Raw genomic sequence first — 21,595 nt, 5'->3', positions numbered from 1 at the left:
CTGATTTCTGTCTTTCTCAGCATCAGGGTCTTTTCCAATGAGTCGGCTCTCTGCATCAGGTGGCCAAAGTATTGGAACTTCAGTTTCAGCATCAGTCCTTCCAATGAATAGTCAAGGTTGATTTCCTTTAGGATTGATTGGTTTGATCTCCTTGCAGTCCAAGGGGACTGCAAGAATCCCCTCCAAGATCTAGTCAAGAATCTCCTCCAACACCGCAGTTCAAAAGCATCAATTCTTCAGCGCTCAGCCTTCTTCATGGTCCAATTCTCACATCCATACATGACTACTCTAAAAGCCGTAGCTTTGACTAGATGGGCCTTTGTTGACAAAGTAATGTCTCTGCTTTTTATTATGCTGTCTAGGTTTGTCATAGCTTTTCTTCCAAGGAGCAAGCGTCTTTTAATTCATGGCTGCAGTCACCATCTGCAGTGATTTGTTATTCAACATTAAGTATGTTAATTGTAGGTTTTGTGTAGAAGTTCTTTATCATTTTAAGGAAGCCTCTAGGAGCTGGATAGCCTCCAGCCAATAGCCAGCAAGAATGCAGGGCCTTCAGCCTTATACCCACAGGAAATAAATTTTGCCAATAGTATGAGTGAGCTTGGAAGTGTATTCTCTTTCTTTTTTAAGTAATTTTTATTGGAATCTAGTTGATTTACAATGTTGTGTTAGTTTCTGCTGTACAGCAAAGTGAATCAGTTATAGGTATACGTATATCCACTCTTTTTTAGATTCTGCTCCCATACAGGTCACTACAGAGTATTGAGTAGAGGTCCCTGTGCTATAAGGTTGGTTCTTATTAGTTAATCTATTTTATGTGTAGTAGTATGTATGTGTCAATCCCAATCTCTCAATTTATCCTCTCCTCATTTCCCTCTTGGTAACCATAAGTTTTTTTTTTCCTACATCTGTGATTGTATTTCTGTTCTGTAAATTTATACCATTTTTTCTTTAAGATTCTATAAGTAAGTAATATCATATGTTACCTGTCTTTGTCTGACTTAGGGAGAATGCTTTCCCTCAATGGTATTAGTCTTCTATTGCTGTATCAGATTTTTACAAACTTATTGGCTTGAAACAATACAAATTTATTATCTCATAATTCTGAGGATGAATCCAAAATGAATCTTGTGGGGCTAAACATTGAGGTCAGCTGGGCTATTCCTTCTGAAGGATATGGGGAAGAATCCATTCCTTGCCTTTTCCAACTTCTGGAGGCCATGTATATCCTTTGGCTTCTGGCTTCTTCCTTTGTCTTCAAAACCAGCAATGGCTAGACAATTCTTTCTCATACTGCATTATTCTGACTTCTTATTTTCATTGTCACAGCTCCTTCTCTAACTCACCTGCATGCTTTTTTCTCTTATATAGACCTTTGTGATTACACTGGGCCAACCCAGATAATGTGGAGAAGGCAATGGCATCCCAGTCAAGTACTCTTGCCTGGAAAATCCCATGGATGGAGGAGCCTGGTAGGCTGCAGTCCATGGGGTCGCTGAGAGTTGGAGACGACTCAGTGACTTCACTTTCACTTTTCACTTTCATGCATTGGAGAAGGAAATGGCAACCCACTCCAGTGTTCTTTCCTGGAGAATCCCAGGGACAGCGGAGCCTGGTGGGCTGCCGTCTGTGGGGTCGCACAGAGTCGGACATGACTGATGCCGTTTAGCAGCAGCAGCAGCAGCAACCCAGATAATCCAGTATAATCTCCAGTTTAAGACCCTTAATTTAATCATACCTGCAAAGTTGCTCTGCATGTTCAGTTCAGTTTAGTTTAGTCACTCAGTCTTGTCCAACTCTTTGTGACCCTGTGGACTACAGCACGCCAGGTTTCCCTGTCCATCACCAACTCCTGGAGCTTACTCAAACTCATGTCCATTGAGTTGGTGAAGCCATCCAACCATCTCATCCACTGTTGTCCCCTTGTCCTCCACCTTCAATCTTTCCCAGCATCAGGGTCTTTTCAAATGAGTCAGTTTTTCACATCAGGTAGCCAAAGTATTGGTGTTTCAGCTTCAACATCAATCCTTCCAATGAATACTCAGGAGTGATTTCCTTTAGGATGGACTGGTTGGATATCCTTGCAGTCCAAAGGACTCTCAAGAGTCTTCTCCAACACCACAGTTCAAAAGCATCAATTCTTCTGTGCTCAGCTTTCTTTATAGTCCAACACTCACATCTATACATGACTACTGGAAAAACCATATCTTTGACTAGATGGACCTGTGTTGGCAAAGTAATGTCTTTGCTTTTTAATATGCTGTCTAGGTTGGTCCTAGCTTTTCTTCCAAGGAGCAAGCGTCTTTTAATTTCATGGCTGCAGTCACCAACTGCAGTGATTTTTGAGCCCGAGAAAATAAAGTCTCTCACGGTTTCCATTATTTGCCATGAAGTGATGGGACCAGATGCCGTGATCTAAGTTTTCTAAATGTTGAGTTTTAAACCACCTTTTTCACTCTCCACTTTCACTTTCATCAAGAGGCTTTTTAGTTCCTTCTTCACTTTCTGCCATAAGGTGGTATCATCTGCATATTTGAGGTTATTGATATTTCTCCCGGCAATCTTGATTCCAGCTTGTGCTTCTTCCAGCCCGCATTTCTCATGATGTACTCTGCATAAAAGTTGAATAATCAGGGTGACAATATACAGCCTTGACATACTCCTTTTCCTATTTGGAACCAGTCTGTTGTTCCATGTCCAGTTCTAACTGTTGCTTCTTGACCTGCATATAGTTTTCTCAAGAGGCAGGTCAGGTGGTCTGGTATTCCCATCTCTTTCAGAATTTTCCATAGTTTATTGTGATCCACACAGTCAAAGGCTTTGGCACAGTCAATAAAGCAGAAATAGATGTTTTTCTGGAACTCTCTTGCTGTTTTGATGATCCAGCAGATGTTGGCAATTTGATATCTGGTTCCTCTGCCTTTTCTAAAACCAGCTTGAACGTCAGGGAGTTCACGGTTCACGTATTGCTGAAGCCTGCATATTTGCATGTAAGATAACATATTTACAGATTCTAGGGATTAGGATCCCGGAATTAGGTTGGTGTATTTCAGAGGTCATTATTCTGCTTGTTAACCAGTCAAACCTCCATTTGAAAACACAGCCCAACCAACACCTTGATTGCAGCCTCTTGAAACCCTAAATATAGCATGTTGCTAAACCATGTGGGAACTCTAAAATGTGAGATAATAAATGTGTTGTTTTAAACCACTATGCTTATGGTAGTTTGTTAAAGAACATAGAAAACTAATATAATGGGCAGATTGTTCATAATATTTCCTTATCCTTTTTAACATCTGTAGTTCCTGTAGTGGTGTCCCTTATTTTATTCCAGATAATGGGAGTTTGTTTTGTTGTTGTTTTTTAATCCCTTTGGTCAGTTTGTCTAGAGATTTGTCAATTTTATTAATCATTTCAAAAAATCAACTTTTGTTTTCATTATTTTCTCTATTGTTTTTCTATTTGTGATTTTATCAAACTCAAATCTTATTTTTACTATTTTCTTCTTTTTGTTTTCTTTGGATTTGGTTTTTCTTTTTTTTAGTTTAAGGTGGAATCTTAAAAGTTTGGTCTGAGATCTTTCTTCTCTCTTCAATGTTTTTAAATTGAGATATAACTCACATACCATAAAATTCAACCTCTTTATATAATTCAGTGGTTTTCAGTATATTCATAGTGTCATACAATGCTTACCAATATCTAATTTCAGAACATTCTTTCTTACTAATATAAATATCCCCAAACTTTAAAATGTCATATTTTCATTTTCATTCAATTAAAAAATATTTTGTCATTTCCCTTAAGACTTAGGCTGTGATACATGGGTTATTTGTAGTATCTTTAGTTTCCAGTTATCTTAGGATTTCCCCATGTGTCTTTCTGTCATTGATTTCTATTTTATTTCATTATGGTTCAAGAATATATTCTGTATGACTTCATAGCTTTAAAATTCATTAACTTTTGTTTTATGGCCTAGAAATATGGTCTACCTTGGTGAACCTTTCATGCATACTTTAAAAGAATTTTGTTAGCTGAAGTACTCTATGAATGTCAGTTAGGTCAAATTGGTTGACAGTATTGTTCAGGTCTTTTATATCTGTGAATTTCTATTTGCTTGTCCTATCGATTACTGAGAGAGTAGTGTTTCCTTGCGAATTTGACTTTTAGTAATACTAGTTTTGCTTTGTGTATTTTGAGTACCAGTTGTTAGGTGCATATACATTTAGCATTGCGATGCTGCCTTTGTGAATTAACTCTTTTATCATTACAAAATGTAGCTCTTTATTCCTGGTAGTGGTCCTTGTTCTGAAGTTTACTTTATGTGACATTAGTATAGCCACATTAGTTTTCTTTTTATAGGTAAAATTTTTTTTAATTAAAAATTTTTTATTTATTTATTTATTTTTGGTTGCTCTGGGTCTTCGTTGCTGTTCATGGGCTTTCTTTAGCTGTGGTGAGTGAGGGCTACTCTCTAGTTGCAGTGTGTGGGCTTCTTACTGCAGTGTCTTCTTTTGTGTGTGGAGCACAGACTCTGGGTTGTATGGACTTAATTAGTTGTGGAATATGGACTCAGTAGTTGTGGTGCACAGGCTTAGTTGCCCTATGGCATATGGGACCTTAGTTCCTGGATCAGGAATCAAACGAGTGACCCTGTAGAACTTGTGTTCCCTGCATTATACTTAACCACTGGACCACCAGGGAAGTCCCTACTTTGGTTTTATTTTGATTTGTGTTTCCATGGTATTTATATTTTCATCTGTTAACTTTTTATTTATGTATATCTTATTATTTAAAGTGGATTTCTTATAGATAGCATATGTGCGAGCTTAGTCGCTCAGTCTGTGTCTGACTCTTTGTGACCCCGTGTACTGCAGCCCTGACAGGTTCCTCTGTCCGTGGGGATTCTCCAGGCAAGAATACTAGAGTGGGTTGCCATTTCTTTCTCCAGGGGATCTTCCCAACCCAGGGATCTAACCCAGGTCTCCCACATTGCAGGCAGATTCTTTACCGTCTGAGCCACCAGGGAAGTTTGTTACTGTTTTTATCCAATCTGACAAATTCTTTTGTTCAGTTGATGTGTTTATACTACTTATATTGAACAGAATTATTGATATGTGGATTTAGGTCTCTTCCTTTCCTTATGTTCTGTATTAAATCATTCTGCAGTTGTTTCTAACATCTTTATTGAGAATTTGCATACCATAGAATTTACTTAAGTGTACGATTCAATGATTTTGAATTGTAATTTTGTATAACCATCACCACAGTTCAATTTCAGAATAGTTTTACCACCACAGAAAGATCCTTCCTGCCAATTTGAAGTTACTACCCCCAGTTCAGTTCAGTCGCTCAGTCGTGTCCGACTCTTTGCAACTCTGTGAACTGCAGCACGCCAGGCCTCCCTGTCCATCACCAACTCCTGGAGTTTACACAAACTCATGTCCATTGAGTTGGTTATGCCATCCAACCGTCTCATCCTTTCTCATCCCCTTCTCCTTCTGCCCTCAATCTTTCCCAGCGTCAGGGTCTTTTCAAATGAGTCAGCTCTTCACATCAGGTGACCAAAGTATTAGTTTCAGCTTCAACATCAGTCCTTTCAATGAACACCCAGGACTGATCTCCTTTAGAATGGACTGGTTGGATCTGCTTGCAGTCCAAGGGACTCGCAAGAGTCTTCTCCAACACCACGGTTCAGAAGCATCAATTCTTCGGCGCTCAGCTTTCTTTATAGTGCAACTCTCACACCCATACATGACCACTGGAAAAACCATAGGCTTGACTAGATGGACCTTTATGGACAAAGTAATGTCTCTCCTTTCTAATATGCTGTCTAGGTTAGTCAGAACTTTCCTTCCAAGGAGTAAGTGTCTTTTAATTTCATGGCTGCAATCACCATCTGCAGTGATTTTGGAGCCCAGAAAAGTAAAGTCAGCCACTGTTTCCCCATCTATTTGCCATGAAGTGATGGGACCAGATGCCACAATCTTAGTTTTCTGAATGTTGAGCTTTAAGCCAACTTTTTTAGTCTCCTCTTTCACTTTCATCAAGAGGCTTTTTTGTTCCTCTTCACTTTCTGCCATAAGGGTGGTATTATCTGCATATCTGAGGCTATTGTTATTTCTCCCGGCAATCTTGATTCCAGCTTGTGCTTCTTCCAGCCCAGTGTTTCTCATGATGTACTCTGCATATAAGTGAAATAAGCAGGGTGACAATATACAGCCTTGATGTACTCCTTTTCCTATTTGGAACCAGTCTGTTGTTCCATGCCAATTCTAATTGTTGCTTCCTGACCTGCATACAGGTTTCTGAAGAGGTGGGTCAGGTGGTTTGGTATTCCCGTCTCTTGAATAATTTTCCACAGTTTATTGTGGTCCATACAGTCAAAGGCTTTGGCATAGTCAATAAAACAGAAATAGATGTTTTTCTGGAACTCTCTTGCTTTTTTGATGATCCAGTGGGTGTGGCAATTTGATCTGTGGTTCCTCTTCCTTTTCTAAAACCTGCTTGAACATCTGGAAGTTCATGGTTCACATATTGCTGAAGCCTGGCTTAGAGAATTTTGAGCATGACTTTACTAGCGTGTGAGATGAGTGCAAGTGTGTGGTAGTTTGAGCATTCTTTGGCATTGCCTTTCTTTGGGATTAGAATGAAAACTGACCTTTTCCAGTCCTGTGGCCACTGCTGAGTTTTCCAAATTTGCTGACATATTGAGTGCAGCACTTTCACAGCATCATCTTTCAGGATTTGAAATAGCTCCACTGGAATTCCGTCACCTCCACTAGCTTTATTCATAGTGATGCTTCCTAAAACCCACGACTTCACATTCCAGGATGTCTGGCTCTAGGTGAGTGATCACACCTTTGTGATTATCTGGGTTGTGGAGATATTTTTTGTACAGTTCTTCTGTGTATTCTTGCCACCTCTTCTTAATATCTTCTGCTTCTGTTAAATCCATACCATTTCTGTTCTTTATTGAGCCCATCTTTGCATGAAATGTCCCCTTGGTATCTCTAATTTTCTTGAAGAGATCTCTAGTCTTTCCCGTTCTATTGTTTTCCTCTATTTCTTTGCATTGATCACTTAGGAAGGCTTTCTTATTTCTCCTTGCTATTCCTTGGAACTCTGCATTCAAATGGGTACATCTTTCCTTTTCTCCTTTGCTTTTCACTTCTCTTCTTTTCACAGCTATTTGTAAGACCTCCTCAGACAGCCATTTTTCTTTTTTTGTTTTCTTTTTCTTAGGGGTGGTCTTGATCCCTGTCTCTTGTACAATGTCATGAACCTCTGTCCATAGTTCATCAGGTACTTTATCAGATCTAGTCCTTTAAGTCTATTTCTCACTTCCACTGTATAATCATAAGGGAGTTGATTTAGGCATACCTGAATGATCTAGTGGTTTTCCCCACTCTCTTCAATTTAAGTCTGAATTTGGCAGTAAGGAGTTCATGATCTGAGCCACAGTCAGCTCCCAGTCTTGTTTTTGCTGACTGTGTAGAGCTTCTCCATCTTTGGCTGCAAAGAATATAATCAATCTGATTTACTACCCCCAGTCAACTACAAATCTGCCTTCTGTCTGTATAGATTTACCTTTTCTGAACATTTGATATAATGGAATTGATATAATGTAATTATATAATATATGATGTTTTATACTTGGCTTTTTAAATTTAGCATGTTTTTGAGGTTCATGCATGTTATAACATATCACTTCTTTCCTCTTTATTTCCTAGTAATCAATTGCATATACCCTATTTTTTGTTTAACTATTCACCAGCAAATGAAAGTTGGTTTATATCAGGTTCCTGGCTATTATGAATATAATGCTGCTATGAATACAGTCTTTGTGTGGACATATATTTTCATTTCTCCTAGATGGATAATGAGGAGTGGAATTACTGGGACATAAGATACCTGGGTTCGATTGGTGGGTTAGGAAGATCCCCTGGAGAAGGGAATGGCTATCCACTCCAGTATTCTGGCCTGGAGAATTCCATGGGCTGTATAGTCCATGGGGTCGCAAAGAGTCGGACACGACTGAGCGACTTGTACCCCAAGATACATTTATATTTAAGTTTTAAAGAAACTGCACACTCTTTTCTTAGATGGCTATACCATTCTCCCCAGCAATGTTTGAGGATTCCAGTTTATCTGCATATTCTTCAACACTTTTTGTTGTCTTTTTGACTATAGACATTTTAATAGATGGTAAGTGGTGTCTTATGGTGGTTTTAACTTTAATTTTCCTAATTACTAAAGATGTTGAGAATTCTTTCGTGTAGTTATTGGCCATATATATACATCTTCCAAACTGTAAAACAAAATCTTTTGCTCATTTTAAAATTGTGTTGTCTTCTTATTGAGTTCTTTGTATATTCTGGATACAAGTCCTTTGTCAGGCATCTAATTTACAGATATTTTCTGTCAGACTATGGCTTGTCTCTTCCTTGTTTTATTGCTTAACTTTTATTATATAACTTTAAAATTTTGATTAAGTCCACTTTAGCAATATTTTCTCTTCTGAATTATATTTTTGGCGTTTTTATGGTATGCTTATATTTTAGGTACTTTTTACCTGATCCATGGTTATGAAGGTTTTCTCCTATAAATTTTATAGCTTTACATTGTTTATTTAGGTCTGTGGTCCAAGTTGAATTTTTGTGTATTATGTGAGGTAAGGATATTAACTCATCTTTTCCAATTTTCCAGCTATCCAATTGTCCCAGCACCATTTGTTGAAAAGACAGTTTATTCTTCATTACATTGCTTTGGTACCTTTGTCAAAAATAAGTTGGCTATATGTGTAAGGATATATTTCTAGACTCTCAGTTCTTTTTTATTGATCTATGTCACTGTCATGCCAGTATCATGCTATTTTGATTACTGTTACTTTGTGTTAAGTTTTGAAATTAGAAAATGTAAGTTTGTTCTTTTTCAACATGTTTTGTTTATTCTGTCCTTTGAATTTCCATATAAAATTTAACATCAATTTGTCAGTTTCTGAAGCAAGACAGCTTGTATTTTAATAGGAATTGCATTGAATCTATAGATTTAGAGAGAATTGATATCTTCTAATCTGTGAACATGAAACGTCTCTCCGTTTATTTAGATTTTTATCTCAGAAGTATTTTGTAGTTTCCTGTGTATAGCTCTTGTATTTATTTTGTTTAATCCTAAGAATTGTGTTTTTAATTTAATTTTTGGATTACTCATTGCTGGTATTTAAAAACACAGTTGATTTTTGTATAATCTTGAATCTGATGACCTTCTGAACTAATTGTTCTATGAGTTTTTGTATGTGTGTGTGGTTTTTTTTTTAATTCCATGTTTGTTTTTTTTAACATACAACGTCATGTTATTAGGGAATGAAGACAGTTTTACATCTTCCTTCCCTATAGAGATGCCTTTTATTTCTTTTTATTCCTTGTTGCAGTGGCTAGAATCATCAGTGCAATGCTGAACAGAAGTGGTGGGAGCAGACATTTCCTTGCTCTTGATTTTAGGAGAAAATTATTCAGTATTTCATAGTCTCCATAAAGATGATATTGCCTATGGGTTTTCCACAGATACCATTTATCCTGTGTGCTGTGTGTGCTCATTTGCAACCCCATGGACTGTAGACCCTCCAGGTTCTTCTGTCAATTCTCTGTCCATGGAGTTTTCCAGCAAGAATACTAGAGTGGGTTGCCATTTCCAGACCCAGGGATCTGTGTCTCTTCTATCTCCTGCATTGGCAGGCAGATTCTTTACCACTTCGTCATTTGGGAAAACTGCCATTTATTGTTGTTGGTGTTTAGTTGTTAAGTAGTGTCAAACTCTTTGTGACCCCATGGACTGCAGCGTGACAGGCTTCCCTGTCCCTCACTGTCCCCAGATTTTGCTCAAACTCATGTCCATTGAATTGATGATGCTGTCCAACCATCTCATCCTCTGTTGCCCCCTTCTCCTCCTGCCTTCAGTCTTTCGTAGCATCAGGATCTTTTCCAGTAAGTGAGATTTTTGCATCAGGTGGCCAAAATATTGGAGCTTCAGCTTCAGCCTCAGTCCTTCCAATGAATATTCAGGATTGATTTCCTTTAGAATTGACTGGTTTGATCTTGAAGTCCAAGGGACCCTGAAGAGTCTTCTCCAACACCGTAATTCGAAAGCATAAATTCTTCGGCACTTGGCCTTATTCATGGTCCACCTCTCACATCTGTACATGGCTACTGGAAAAACCATAACTTTGACTATATGGACCTTTGTTGGCAAAGTGATGTCTCTGCTTTTTAATAGACTGTCTAGGTTTGTCATAGCTTTCCTTCCAAGAAGCAAGCATCTTTTAATTTCATGGCTGGAAATTCCCATCTCTTCCTAGTTTGTTGAAAATTTTTTTCATGAATTGGGGTTGGAGTTTGTTAAATGTTCTTTCTGTGTCTGTTAAGGAGATCATGTAGTTTTTTGTTCTTTATTCAATTAATGGGTGTGTGTGTGTGTGTGTGTGTGTGTGTGTGTGTTAGTCGCTCAGTCATGTCCAACTCTTCAACTCTTTGTGATCCCATGGACTGTAGCCTACCTGTCCATGGAGTTTTCCAGGCAAGAATACTGGAGTGGGTAGTCATTCCTTTCTCCAGGAGATCTTCCATTCTCAGGGATCGAATCTGGGTCTCCTGCATTACAGGCAGATTCTTTACCATCTGAGCCAGCAGGGAAGCCCCAATGGGATATTACATTAATTAATTTTATGTGTTAAATAAATCTCATATATCTGAGATAAATCCCACCTGACCATGTTTTTTAATCCTTTTTATATTTTGGTGAATTCAGTTGCCTGTTATTTTGTTGAGAATTTTTATATTTATGAGGAAAGTTGGTTTATGATTTATTTTTCTTTTGATGTCTTTGTCCAGTATTTCTATCATGGTAATGCTGAGTTAACACGATGAGTTGGGACGTGATCTTTCCTCTACTATTTTCTGAAGAGTTTGGGAAAGACTGATATTTACTCTTTAAATTTTGATAGAATTCACATTTGAAAGTTTATCTGGGCCTTGGCTTTTATTTGTTGAGAGATTTTAAATTATTTATTCAATTTCTTTACTTGTTATGGATCTATTTGGACTTTCCATTTCTTTTTGAGTGATTTTTTTTATAATATGTATCTTACTAGGAATTTGTCTGTTTTGTATAAATTGTCCAAGTTATTGTCATAAAGTTGTTTATAACATTCCTTTATAATTCTTTTAATTTCTCTAAGGTTGCTGGTGACATATCTTTTATTTCTACTTTAGAAATTTGTTCTCCTTACCTCTTTTTGGTGAATCTAGTTGACAGTTTGTCAGTTTTGTTCTTTGATTTTGTTGATTTGCTTCATTGTTTTCTATTTTATTGATTTCTATTATGTTCCTTATTTCCTTTCTTGTGCTAGCTCTGGATTTAGTTTGCTCATTGTTTCCTATTTTCTTGAGTTTAAAACTTAGGGTGTTGATTTAGGATCATTATTTTCCAGTACAAGCATTTACCTGTGCCTTTTCTCTTGCCTTCTCATCTCCTTAGAATGCTGCTGTAGTGACTCTTTTAAAACATTTTTATTTATTTATTTTATTTTTGGCTGCACTGGGTCTGTGTTGCTTTGCATGGGCTTTCTCTAGTTGTGATGAGCTGGGGCAATTCTTGGTTGTGGTGAATGGGCTTCTCATTTTGGTGGTGGTGCAGGGGTTTAGTTGCTCCAAGGCACGTGGAATCTTCCTGGACCAGAGATCAAACCCGTGTCCCCTTCATTGACAGTAGGATTCCTATCCACTATAGGGAAGTCCTATAGTGACTCTTTTTTAATAATCAGCATTGAAACCTCCTTCCTATGGTTTAGGAATCACCAGTTTTATGAGTCTTGAACTTTGCCAATAGGGCAACCAATGCTTAGCTGGACATCCAGTATCCACTACTAGCATCCACTGTCCATTTCCAATGTATGGTATTTAGTACAGCAACATTGGCAATTTTAGCTGAAGCATCCAGGGTTCAATGACAGCAGCACCAGCCTCTTCATTGGACTGGTTATGTGTGATTTTGGCTATGTTTACTCTGTGAAGTATCCTTTTGTTTTCATCTGTTTTCTTATTTAATGGGTTAATGCTGGAATTTTTTTTAATCAAAAAAATCTATTTATTTTTGGCTGTGCTGGGTCTTCCTTGCTGCTCGGGCTTTTCTCTTAGTTGTGGTGAGCAGGGGCTACTCTCTAGTTGCAGTGCACTGGCTTCTCTTGTTGCGGAGTAGACTCTAGGTCTTGCAGGTTTCGGTAGTTGTGGCTCCCGGGCTCTAGAGCACAGGCTCAGTAGTTGTGGCATATGTGCTTAGTTGCTCCATGGCAGGTGGGATCTTCCTGGATCAGGCAGGGAACCTGTGTCTCCTGCATTTGGCAGGTGGATTCTTCACCACTGAGTCACCAGGGAAGCCCTCTGTTTTTTTTTTTTTTTTTTTCTGTTGTTATTAAAGCTTTATTCTGCTAAGCACTATTATTTTTGTTGTTGTTTACTCACTAAGTCATGTCTGACTCTTTTATGTCCCCCTGCGAGGCTACTCTCTCCATGGGATTTCCCGTCAAGAGTACTAGAGTGGGCTGCCGTTTCCTTCTCCACCTCTATCTGTTTTTAAATCTAGGATCATCCGTCTTTCCAGGTATTTACTGAACTACACAGTATTTTTTCAACAGACTCCTCTTCTAATTAAATCAGCCAAAGTTGTTTTCTGTTGATTGTTAGCCTGACTGCTGTATGCATGTTGCCTTATCTTGTCTTACAGTTTTGTTGTCTAAAACTTAACCTTCTTTTAAAAGTTAGGCCAGATATTATTTCCTTCACATCAGTTAGGTTAGTACTCTTCCTTTGGGTTTATGTAGTATCCTGTGCTTGGAGAAGGCAATGGCACCCCACTCCAGTACTCTTGCCTGGAAAATCCCATGGACGGAGGAGCCTGGAAGGCTGTAGTCCATGGGGTCGCGATGAGTAGGACACGACTGAGCGACTTCCCTTTCACTTTCCACTTTTATGCATCGGAGAAGGAAATGGCAACCCACTCCAGTGTTCTTGCCTGGAGAATCCCAGGGACTGGGGAGCCTGGTGGGCTGACTCTGTCGCACAGAGTCAGACATGACTGAAGCGACTTAGCAGCAGCAGCAGCACCCTGTGCTTATTCCTGTCATCATTTCTGCTATTTTATAATCTCATTATTTGTTGGATTTCGGCCTCTTACTAGACCATGCGTTTCTTAAGGACACAGACCATGTTTTATTCTCAATGTTTGAGACTATTGGGTACTCAAAGGCACAAACATAAATATTTGGTAGATATTTTTTTATGCCCTGAAATTCTTTATTTGCCTCAAAACTGAATTATTTGCAGTGTTGGACTCATCAGTTATTCAGATCTGCTAAGGCCATGGAAGCCCACAGAAACCCTTGGTCATTCCTTAAAGCTCAGTTGCTTAAATTCCAGCAAATGAAACTTAGCTAATTTCCAGGATAAGTGGCCTGTTTCTAAGATATTAAAAAGGCAGTTTTCTCTCTTTGAGTATGTTTGAATATTTAGGAAATTAGTTGATAGTTCAGTTCAGTTCAGTCGCTCAGTCATGTCCAACTCTTTGCGACCCCATGAACTGCAGCATGCCATGCCTCCCTGTCCATCACCCACTCCTGGAGTCCACCCAAACCCATGTCTGTTGAGTTGGTGATGCCATCCAATCATATCATCCTCTGTTGTCCCCTTCTCCTCCTGCCCTCAATCTTTCCCAGCATCAGGGTCTTTTCAAATGAGTCAGCTCTTCGCATCAGGTGGCCAAAGTATTGGGGTTTCAGCTTCAACATCAGTCCTTTCAGTGAACACCAGGACTGATCTCCTTTAGGATGGACTGGTTGGATCTGCTTGCAGTCCAAGGGACTCTCAAGAGTCTTCTCCAACACCACAGTTCAAAAGCGTCAATTCTTTAGCGCTCAGCTTTCTTTACATATTCCAGCTTTCACATCCATACATGACTACTGGAAAAACCATAGCCTTGACTAGATGGACCTTTGCTGACAAAGTAATGTCTCTCCTTTCTAATATGCTGTCTAGGTTGGTCATAACTTTCCTTCCAAGGAGTAAGCATCTTTTAATTTCATGTCTGCAGTCACCATCTGCAGTGATTTTAGAGCCCCCCAAAATAAAGTCAGCCAGTGTTTCCACTGTTTCCCCATCTATTTGCCATGAAGTGATGGGACCAGATGACATGATCTTAGTTTTCTGAATGTTGAGCTTTAAGCCAACTTTTTCAGTCTCCTCTTTCACTTTCATTAAGAGGCTCTTTAGTTCTTCTTCACTTTCTGTCATAAGGGTGGTGTCATCTGCATATCTGAGGTTATTGATATTTCTCCCGGCAGTCTTGATTCCAGCTTGTGCTTCTTCCAGCCCAGTGTTTCTCATGATGTACTCTGCATATTAAGTGAAATAAGCAGGGTGACAATATACAGCCTTGACGTACTCCTTTTCCTATTTGGAAGCAGTCTGTTGTTCCATGTCCAGTTCTAACTGTTGCTTCCTGACCTGATTAGTTGATAAGTATGCTTTTTTCCCCCCCTACATTTACTTCTAATTTGTGCCAGAAGCATGTAACTTATTAGTGAAACGGGTTTAAGATCCAGTTGAGAGCTGGAGAAAGGAGGGAAAAAAAATAACAATATACGTAAGAAAAATCTGGCCATGGAAATACTTTTTTGTATGTTCTTTGAGAACTGGTATCATATATTACTCTTTGTATTCCTCATAAGAGCTTGCACATAATATATATACTAAAATACATATTTTGAGGGGCTTCCCTGGTGGTCCAGTGGTTGAGAATCTGCCTGCCAATGTAGGGGACACAGATTCAATCCCTGGTCCAGGATGTTTCCACGTGCCATGGAGTAACTAAGCTTGTGTGCCGCAACTACTGAGCCAGCGCTGTAGAGCCCATTTTCCTCAACAAGCAATGCCACCGAAATGAGAAGCCCCTGTTCGCCCCAACTAGAGAAAGTCTGCACATAGCAATGAAGATCCAGCACAACCAAAAATAAATAAACATTAATATATATATATATTTTACTCTGCATACCTTATTACTCTAAAATTTTTTGATTTTCTGATTTGGGGCAGCTCAGGAAATATATATATATATATATATATATAAAATAAATATCAATAGAATATATATATATATATATATATATATATACTTCCAGAGGAAGCAGACAAAGTAATTTTTGACCAAGAAGCTTGCAGATTTAGGTAGACTTAAAGTCTTATATAAACTGACTGAGGAAGCCAGAAAGAATTTTTCTAAGTCTGGACTCAGTCTGCTCTTTGTCCATGTGACAGCCCCTGTTGTAAACAGTTTTGAAGTTCTTTGGTGATTGTTGGGAACACTCTTGTACAGGTTCTTAATCTGCTTTAAGAGGTCCTGTGCCTGATGGGAATAGACTGAAAACTAATTGAAGTGTCTGGAAGCCTCCAGAGAGCCAGTGAGTGGTGCTTGGAGATGATTCCTATTTCTCGTAAAGCATGTAAGAATTGGAATGAAGTGTTATAATTAGTGACCCACTAGCTCAAGAGCAAGCTCCTGGGCATTGTCATCCCTGAAAGAAGACAGGTAGATAGAGCTCTTAGGCAAGATTCTTGTTCTGTACTGGCCTTTGTGAACAAGCAGTAAACAAAGATAATAGACTTGGGAGAAAGGACTCTCTGAGCTGGCATAGAGTATGACTATAGAGTGGGAGGTATAGAAATGAAAGGCCCTGGAAAAGATACAGCAATATTAGACTAGTAATTGTTTTCCCTAAAGATACCCTCTCACACACAGAACCAAATTGCATAAGCTTCAGGGCTCATAAAATCTCAATCTATCCTTGCATTCAGGTACATCAGTAATTACAGCATGTTGTGCTAATGTAATGTTGTTGTTTTTCAGTTGCTAAGTTGTGTCTAACTCTTTATGACCCCATGGACTGTAGCACCCCAGCCTCCTCTGTCCTCCAGTATCTCCCGGAGTTTGCTCAAATGTACGTCCACTGAGTTGGTGATGCTATCTCACCATCTTATCCTCTGCTGCCCCCTTCTCCTCCTGCCTTCAATCTTGCCCAGCATCAGGATCTTTTCCAATGAGTCAGATCTTCACATCAGATGGCCAAAGTATTGGAGCTTCAGCTTCAGCAACAGTCCTTCCAATTAATATTCAGGATTGATTTTCTTTAGGGTTGATTGGTTTGATCTCCTTGAAGTCCAAGGGACTGTCAAGAGTCTTCTCCAGCACCATAAGGATATTCATATAGTTCTGTGGAAGCACTAAAGAAAGGCATCTTGCTTAAGGTGGCATTTGAGTAGAAAGAGAATTTGTGTACCATGAGAACAGGGATTTTTGTCTTTTGTCACATAATGTCTACTATCTGGAACATTGCTTGGCACATATTAAGTGGTCAGTAGACATTTTGTTGAAAGAATAAGAGTGGGTTGGGGTAGACAGTTGGGGATAGTGTGTGGGAGGTGTAGGTACCTGCTGGGGAGTGGTGAGTGATGTGGCTGGAGAATAGGTAGGCAAGAGCCAAAGCATGAGGTTTCTGTTATACTGTGCCTAATATTGGGACTGTCCTGTAGGCTATAGTGAACCCACTGAAGTCCTTAAGCTTGAGAGTACTACGATCTAATTTGATTTTAGAAACATCATTCTGGAAGCTGTGTGGAGAATATAGCAGAGGAGGCTGAGGTTTGAGTTAGGAAACTGCTGCAGTAGCCCAGCCAGGAAATGATTGGAATCTGAGCCAAGACAATGGGATTATAAGTAATATTAGGGAACATATTCAATATATAATTTAGGAAGTAAAATGGCACATGATAAGCACAGTACATATTGAACTGTGAACATTCTTGAACTCTTGGATCCAGCTTAAGATTCAGTGATTCACTCATTCGACAAATATATCATGAACACCTATTATGTGCCAGGGATTGTGTTAGACACTGAGGACATATTAAATAGCAGTGAACAGTTTACATATGTTTCCTGCTTAGAGTCTGAAAGAGATAGACAAGTAACCTGGCAGTTACAAACCTGTATTGTGTTAAGTGTTATGAGAGGAATTTAAGGTATTACAGGAACACATAGAAGGAATATCTTACACAGACTTGTGGGGTTGGTGACAGGTTCCTGATAGAAATGATGTCTAAGCTGAAACAAGAAGAATGAGTAGAAGCTAGACAAGTGAAGGAATATGGGTGAGATGGGGGAAGGAGAGGAAAGACTCTGGAATGACTCCTCAGGCCAGGGTGAGATGACTGTGGACCATGGAGACACTGACGGAGATAGAGACAGAAGGTGAAGGTCCAGCTACTGCTGAGAAGAGGAGTTCAGCTATGCTTTGTTAGGTTTGAGATACTTGTGGGACATCCAGAGAGAGATGAGAGATATATGGGTTGGGAGTTCACAAGAGAGGAAAGGACTGGAGATGTAGATTTGGGAGTCATCGGGGTAGTTGCTGAAGTCATGAATACAGTTGAGACCATCCAGAGAGAGTGAATAGAGAGAACATAAAAGGAGACCAGGGACAAATTAAGAAAAAGAAAAAGAAGAAAGTCTTAGAGACTGAAGGAGTGACTAGACAGAAGAAAGAATTGGCAGAGAATGAAACCAGAAAAAGACAGAGGAAGGCAGAACAGAGCAAGCAGTGACCAACTTAGGAATTGTTGCTGAGTTCCAGAATGATAATCATTAAAAAGTACTCATTGGATTAGGCAATGTGGGAGTTGCTGGGGTTTTAGCAAGAGCAGTTTCAGTGGAGGCATTGGTGGAAGGAACCAGACTGGACTGGTTCTAGGAGGTAATGGGGAATTCTGAGCTGTTTACTGCCAATACCTAGAAGCATGATGAATATCCCCGTTAGAGGAAATTGGTGAGCATATCATGCTCAGCCAAGGTTTTCCATATGCCCAGTGAATTCTCATATGGAAAATATCTCTTGTTGAGACTATAAATGACAATGAAGATTTATACTAAGTGTCTTGAAGACAGAAGAAAATGAAGAACTTTTTATTTATCATACTCTACCTATTGAGTACCTTCATTTGTTTTAAATAAATTTCCTTTAGATACCTTGGACAACATGATTGGAAAGGGCAGAGAAAGAGGGACTATCTATTTTGTAGGCTTATGGGTGGGAATTCTGGTGAAAAACGGGATACATTCTCCAGAAGGTAACTACAGACTTTTGTGTTTCTGGTGTCTCTCCATAAGATTTACCATTTGTATCAAAACGGTTTGCACTGCCTGTGTAAAGTCAATATTAGACTTAAGCAAGAGTAGAAGCTCCACATTCTAGTCTTCAAAGGTACTAAATATAGTCATGAATTTTATTATCTGAAAAACAGTCAGTCATATTTATTCATCAGTTTTTAAGAATTCCAGTGAGTAGAGGAATTATGAATGTTAGTAAAATGATATCTGAGAATTTTAAAGCATATTAGCCTCATGTAGTAGACACACACTGATCCCCAGAGAGGCCATATATTGCGCTGGAAAAGAGCTGGGTTCTGGAGTCAGAGAGATCTATACTTGGATCCCAAACCTGCATTTGGTAGATTATGCCTTTGGGGTGGTCTTTTAACATCTCTGAGTCTTAGTCTTCTTCTCACATGTGAAATGGTAGTTAAATAAAATAATGCATATAAAGGTCTTGGCATAAAGTATGGACTTACTAAATGTCAGTTATTATATTTCCCAAATTGTAAAATTGTTTGGTTCTGTAATTCAAATTTCACAAATATTGCTTTGCCCTTTATAAAATATTATCTTAAATCTATAACCGCAAGGACATAGTAGGGATGGCATATACTTTTTTGCACTGTATGTGGTTGTCTTTAATTTGGAATATAATCTTTATTTATTTATTTTGCTGCATCATACAGCTTACAGGATCTTAGTTCTGTGATCAGGGATAGAACTTGTGATCCTTCAATGGAAACACAGAATTCTAACCACTAGACCCCAAGGGAGTTCCTTGGAAATAGTCTTTTTTGTTCTGCCATTGACTCACTCCTTTTATTTTGTTTTTTTTTTTTTTCTAATACTTTTTTTTTTTTTGTATTGGTATATAGCCAATGAACAGTGTTGTGATAGTTATAGGTGAACAGTGAAGGGACTTAGCCATACATATACATGTTTCCATTCTTCCTCAAACTCCCCTCCTATCCAGGCAACCACACAACATTGAACAGAGTTCCATGTGCTATACAGTAAGTCCTTGTTGGTTATCCACTTCAGATATGGCAGTGTATACATGTCCATCCCAAACTACCTAACTGTCCCTTCCCCTCATCTTTCTCCCCATGTCAGACATAAGTTCATTCTCTAAGTCTGTACTCACTCCTTTTAGTCTTCTTCCCATTACCTCAAATTTATCAAATGAGTTCTCTCCTCATACACCTGAACTCTCACAAATGACAGGAATCTAATTCTAACAAATATGAGCAAAGGAAAACAAGGTTTATGTAACTGGGATGTCAGAAGTGGAGCTGATATAGGTTTGTAAAAAATGTCATCTCTTAGATCTGTTTTTTCTCTCTGCGTGGCCCCTTTCACTCCCACTTTCGATCCTACTGCAGCTTGGCTTCCTGAATACAGTAAGAAGATGGTGGGAACTTGGGGAAGGGTTTCAGGATTATGTTTTGGGGATTGTGTTGTCCCAGTTGAGCACCCTGAGAGGAAAGAAGAAAGAAAACATCTCTTTCCCAGCATCTGTATATAAAACCTAGAGTAAGTTCAGTTCAGGTCATTCGCTCAGTTGTGTCCGATTCTTTGCTGACCCTATGGACTGCAGCACACCAGGCTTCCCTGTCCATCACCAACTCCAGAGCTTGCTGAAACTCATGTCCATGGAGTTGGTGGTGGCATTCAGCCAACTCTTCCTCTGTTGCTCCCTTCTCCTCCTGCCTTCAATCTTTCCCAGCATCAGGGTCTTTTCTAAAGAGAGTCAGTTCTTTGCATTAGGTGGCCAAAGTATTGGAGCTTCAACTTCAGCAGTGAATATTCAGGACTGATTTCCTTTAGGATTGACAGGTTTGATCTTGAAGTCCAAGGGACTGTCAAGAGTCTTCTCCAACACCACAGTTCAAAAGCACCAATTATTTGGCACTCAGCTTTCTTTATAGTCAACTCTCACATCCATACATGACTGCTGGAAAAACCATAGCTTTGACTAGATGGACCTTTGATGGCGAAGTAATGTCTCTGCTTTTTAATACGCCGTCTAGGTTGGTCATAGCTTTTCTTCCAAGGAGCAAGTGTCTTTTAATTTCATGGCTGCTGTCACCATCTGCAGTGATTTTTGAGCCCAAGAAATTAAAGTCTCTCACTTTGTTTTGTTTCCATTGTTTCCCCATCTATTTGCCATGAAGTGATGGGACCGGATGCCATGATCTTAGTTTTTTGAGTGTTGAGTTTTAAGCTAGCTTTTTCACTCTCCTCTTTCACTTTCATCAAAAGGCTCTTTAGTAACTCTTTACTTTTTGTCAAAAGGGTGGTGTCATCTGCATATCTAAGGTTATTGATATTTCTCCCAGCAATCTTGATTCCTTTCATCCAGCCTAGCATTCTGCATGATGTACTCTGTATATAAGTTAAATAAGTAAGATGACAATATACAGACTTGACATACTTCTTTCCCAGTTTGGAACCAGTTCGTTGTTCCATGTCTGATTCTAACTGTTGCTTCTTGACCTGCATACAGTTTTCTCAGGAGGCAGGTCAGGTGGTCTGGTATTCCCATCTCATTCAGAATTTTCCCCAGTTTGTTGTGATGCACATAGTCAAAGGCTTTAGCATAGTCAATGAAGCAGAAGTAGATTTTTTTCTGGAACTCTCTTTGCTTTTTCTATGATCCAACGGATGTTGGTAATTTGAACTGTGGTTCCTCTGCCTTTTCTAAAAGCAGTTTGAACATCTGGAAGTTCTCAGTTCATGTACTGTTGAAGCCTAGTTTGGAGAATTTTGAGCATTACTTTGCTAGTGTGTGAGATGAGTGCACTTGTGTGGTAGTTTGAACATTCTTTGGCATTGCCCTTCTTTGGGATTAAATGAAAACAGCTTTTCCAGTCCTGTGGCCTTTGTTGAGTTTTCCAAATTTGCTGTCATATTGAGTGAAAGACTTGCACAGCATCATCTTTTAGGATTTGTAATAGCTCAGCTGGAATTCCATCACCTCTACTAGCTTTGTTCTTAGTGATGCTTCCTAAGGCCCACTTGACATGCACTCCAGGATGTCTGGCTCTAGGTGAGTGATCACATCATCGTGGTTATCTGGGTCATGAAGATCTTTTTTGTATAGTTCTGTGTATTCTTGCCACATCTTCTTAATATCTTCTGCTTCTGTTAGGTGCATGCTGTTTCTGTCCTTTATTGTGCCCATCTTTGCATGAAGTGTTCTCTTGGTATCTCTAATTTTCTTGAAGAGATCTCTGGTCTTTCCCATTCTATTGTTTTCCTCTGTCTCTTTGCATTGATCACTTAGGCAGACTTTCTTATCTCTCCTTGCTATTCTTTGGAACTCAACATTCAGATGGATATA

The sequence above is a fragment of the Capra hircus genome, chromosome 8 (genome assembly GCF_001704415.2).
Source record: "Capra hircus breed San Clemente chromosome 8, ASM170441v1, whole genome shotgun sequence".
In the NCBI taxonomy this organism is placed as follows: domain Eukaryota; kingdom Metazoa; phylum Chordata; class Mammalia; order Artiodactyla; family Bovidae; genus Capra; species Capra hircus.
The sequence above is the reverse complement of the archived record's forward strand: the minus strand, read 5'-3'. Positions refer to the sequence as shown.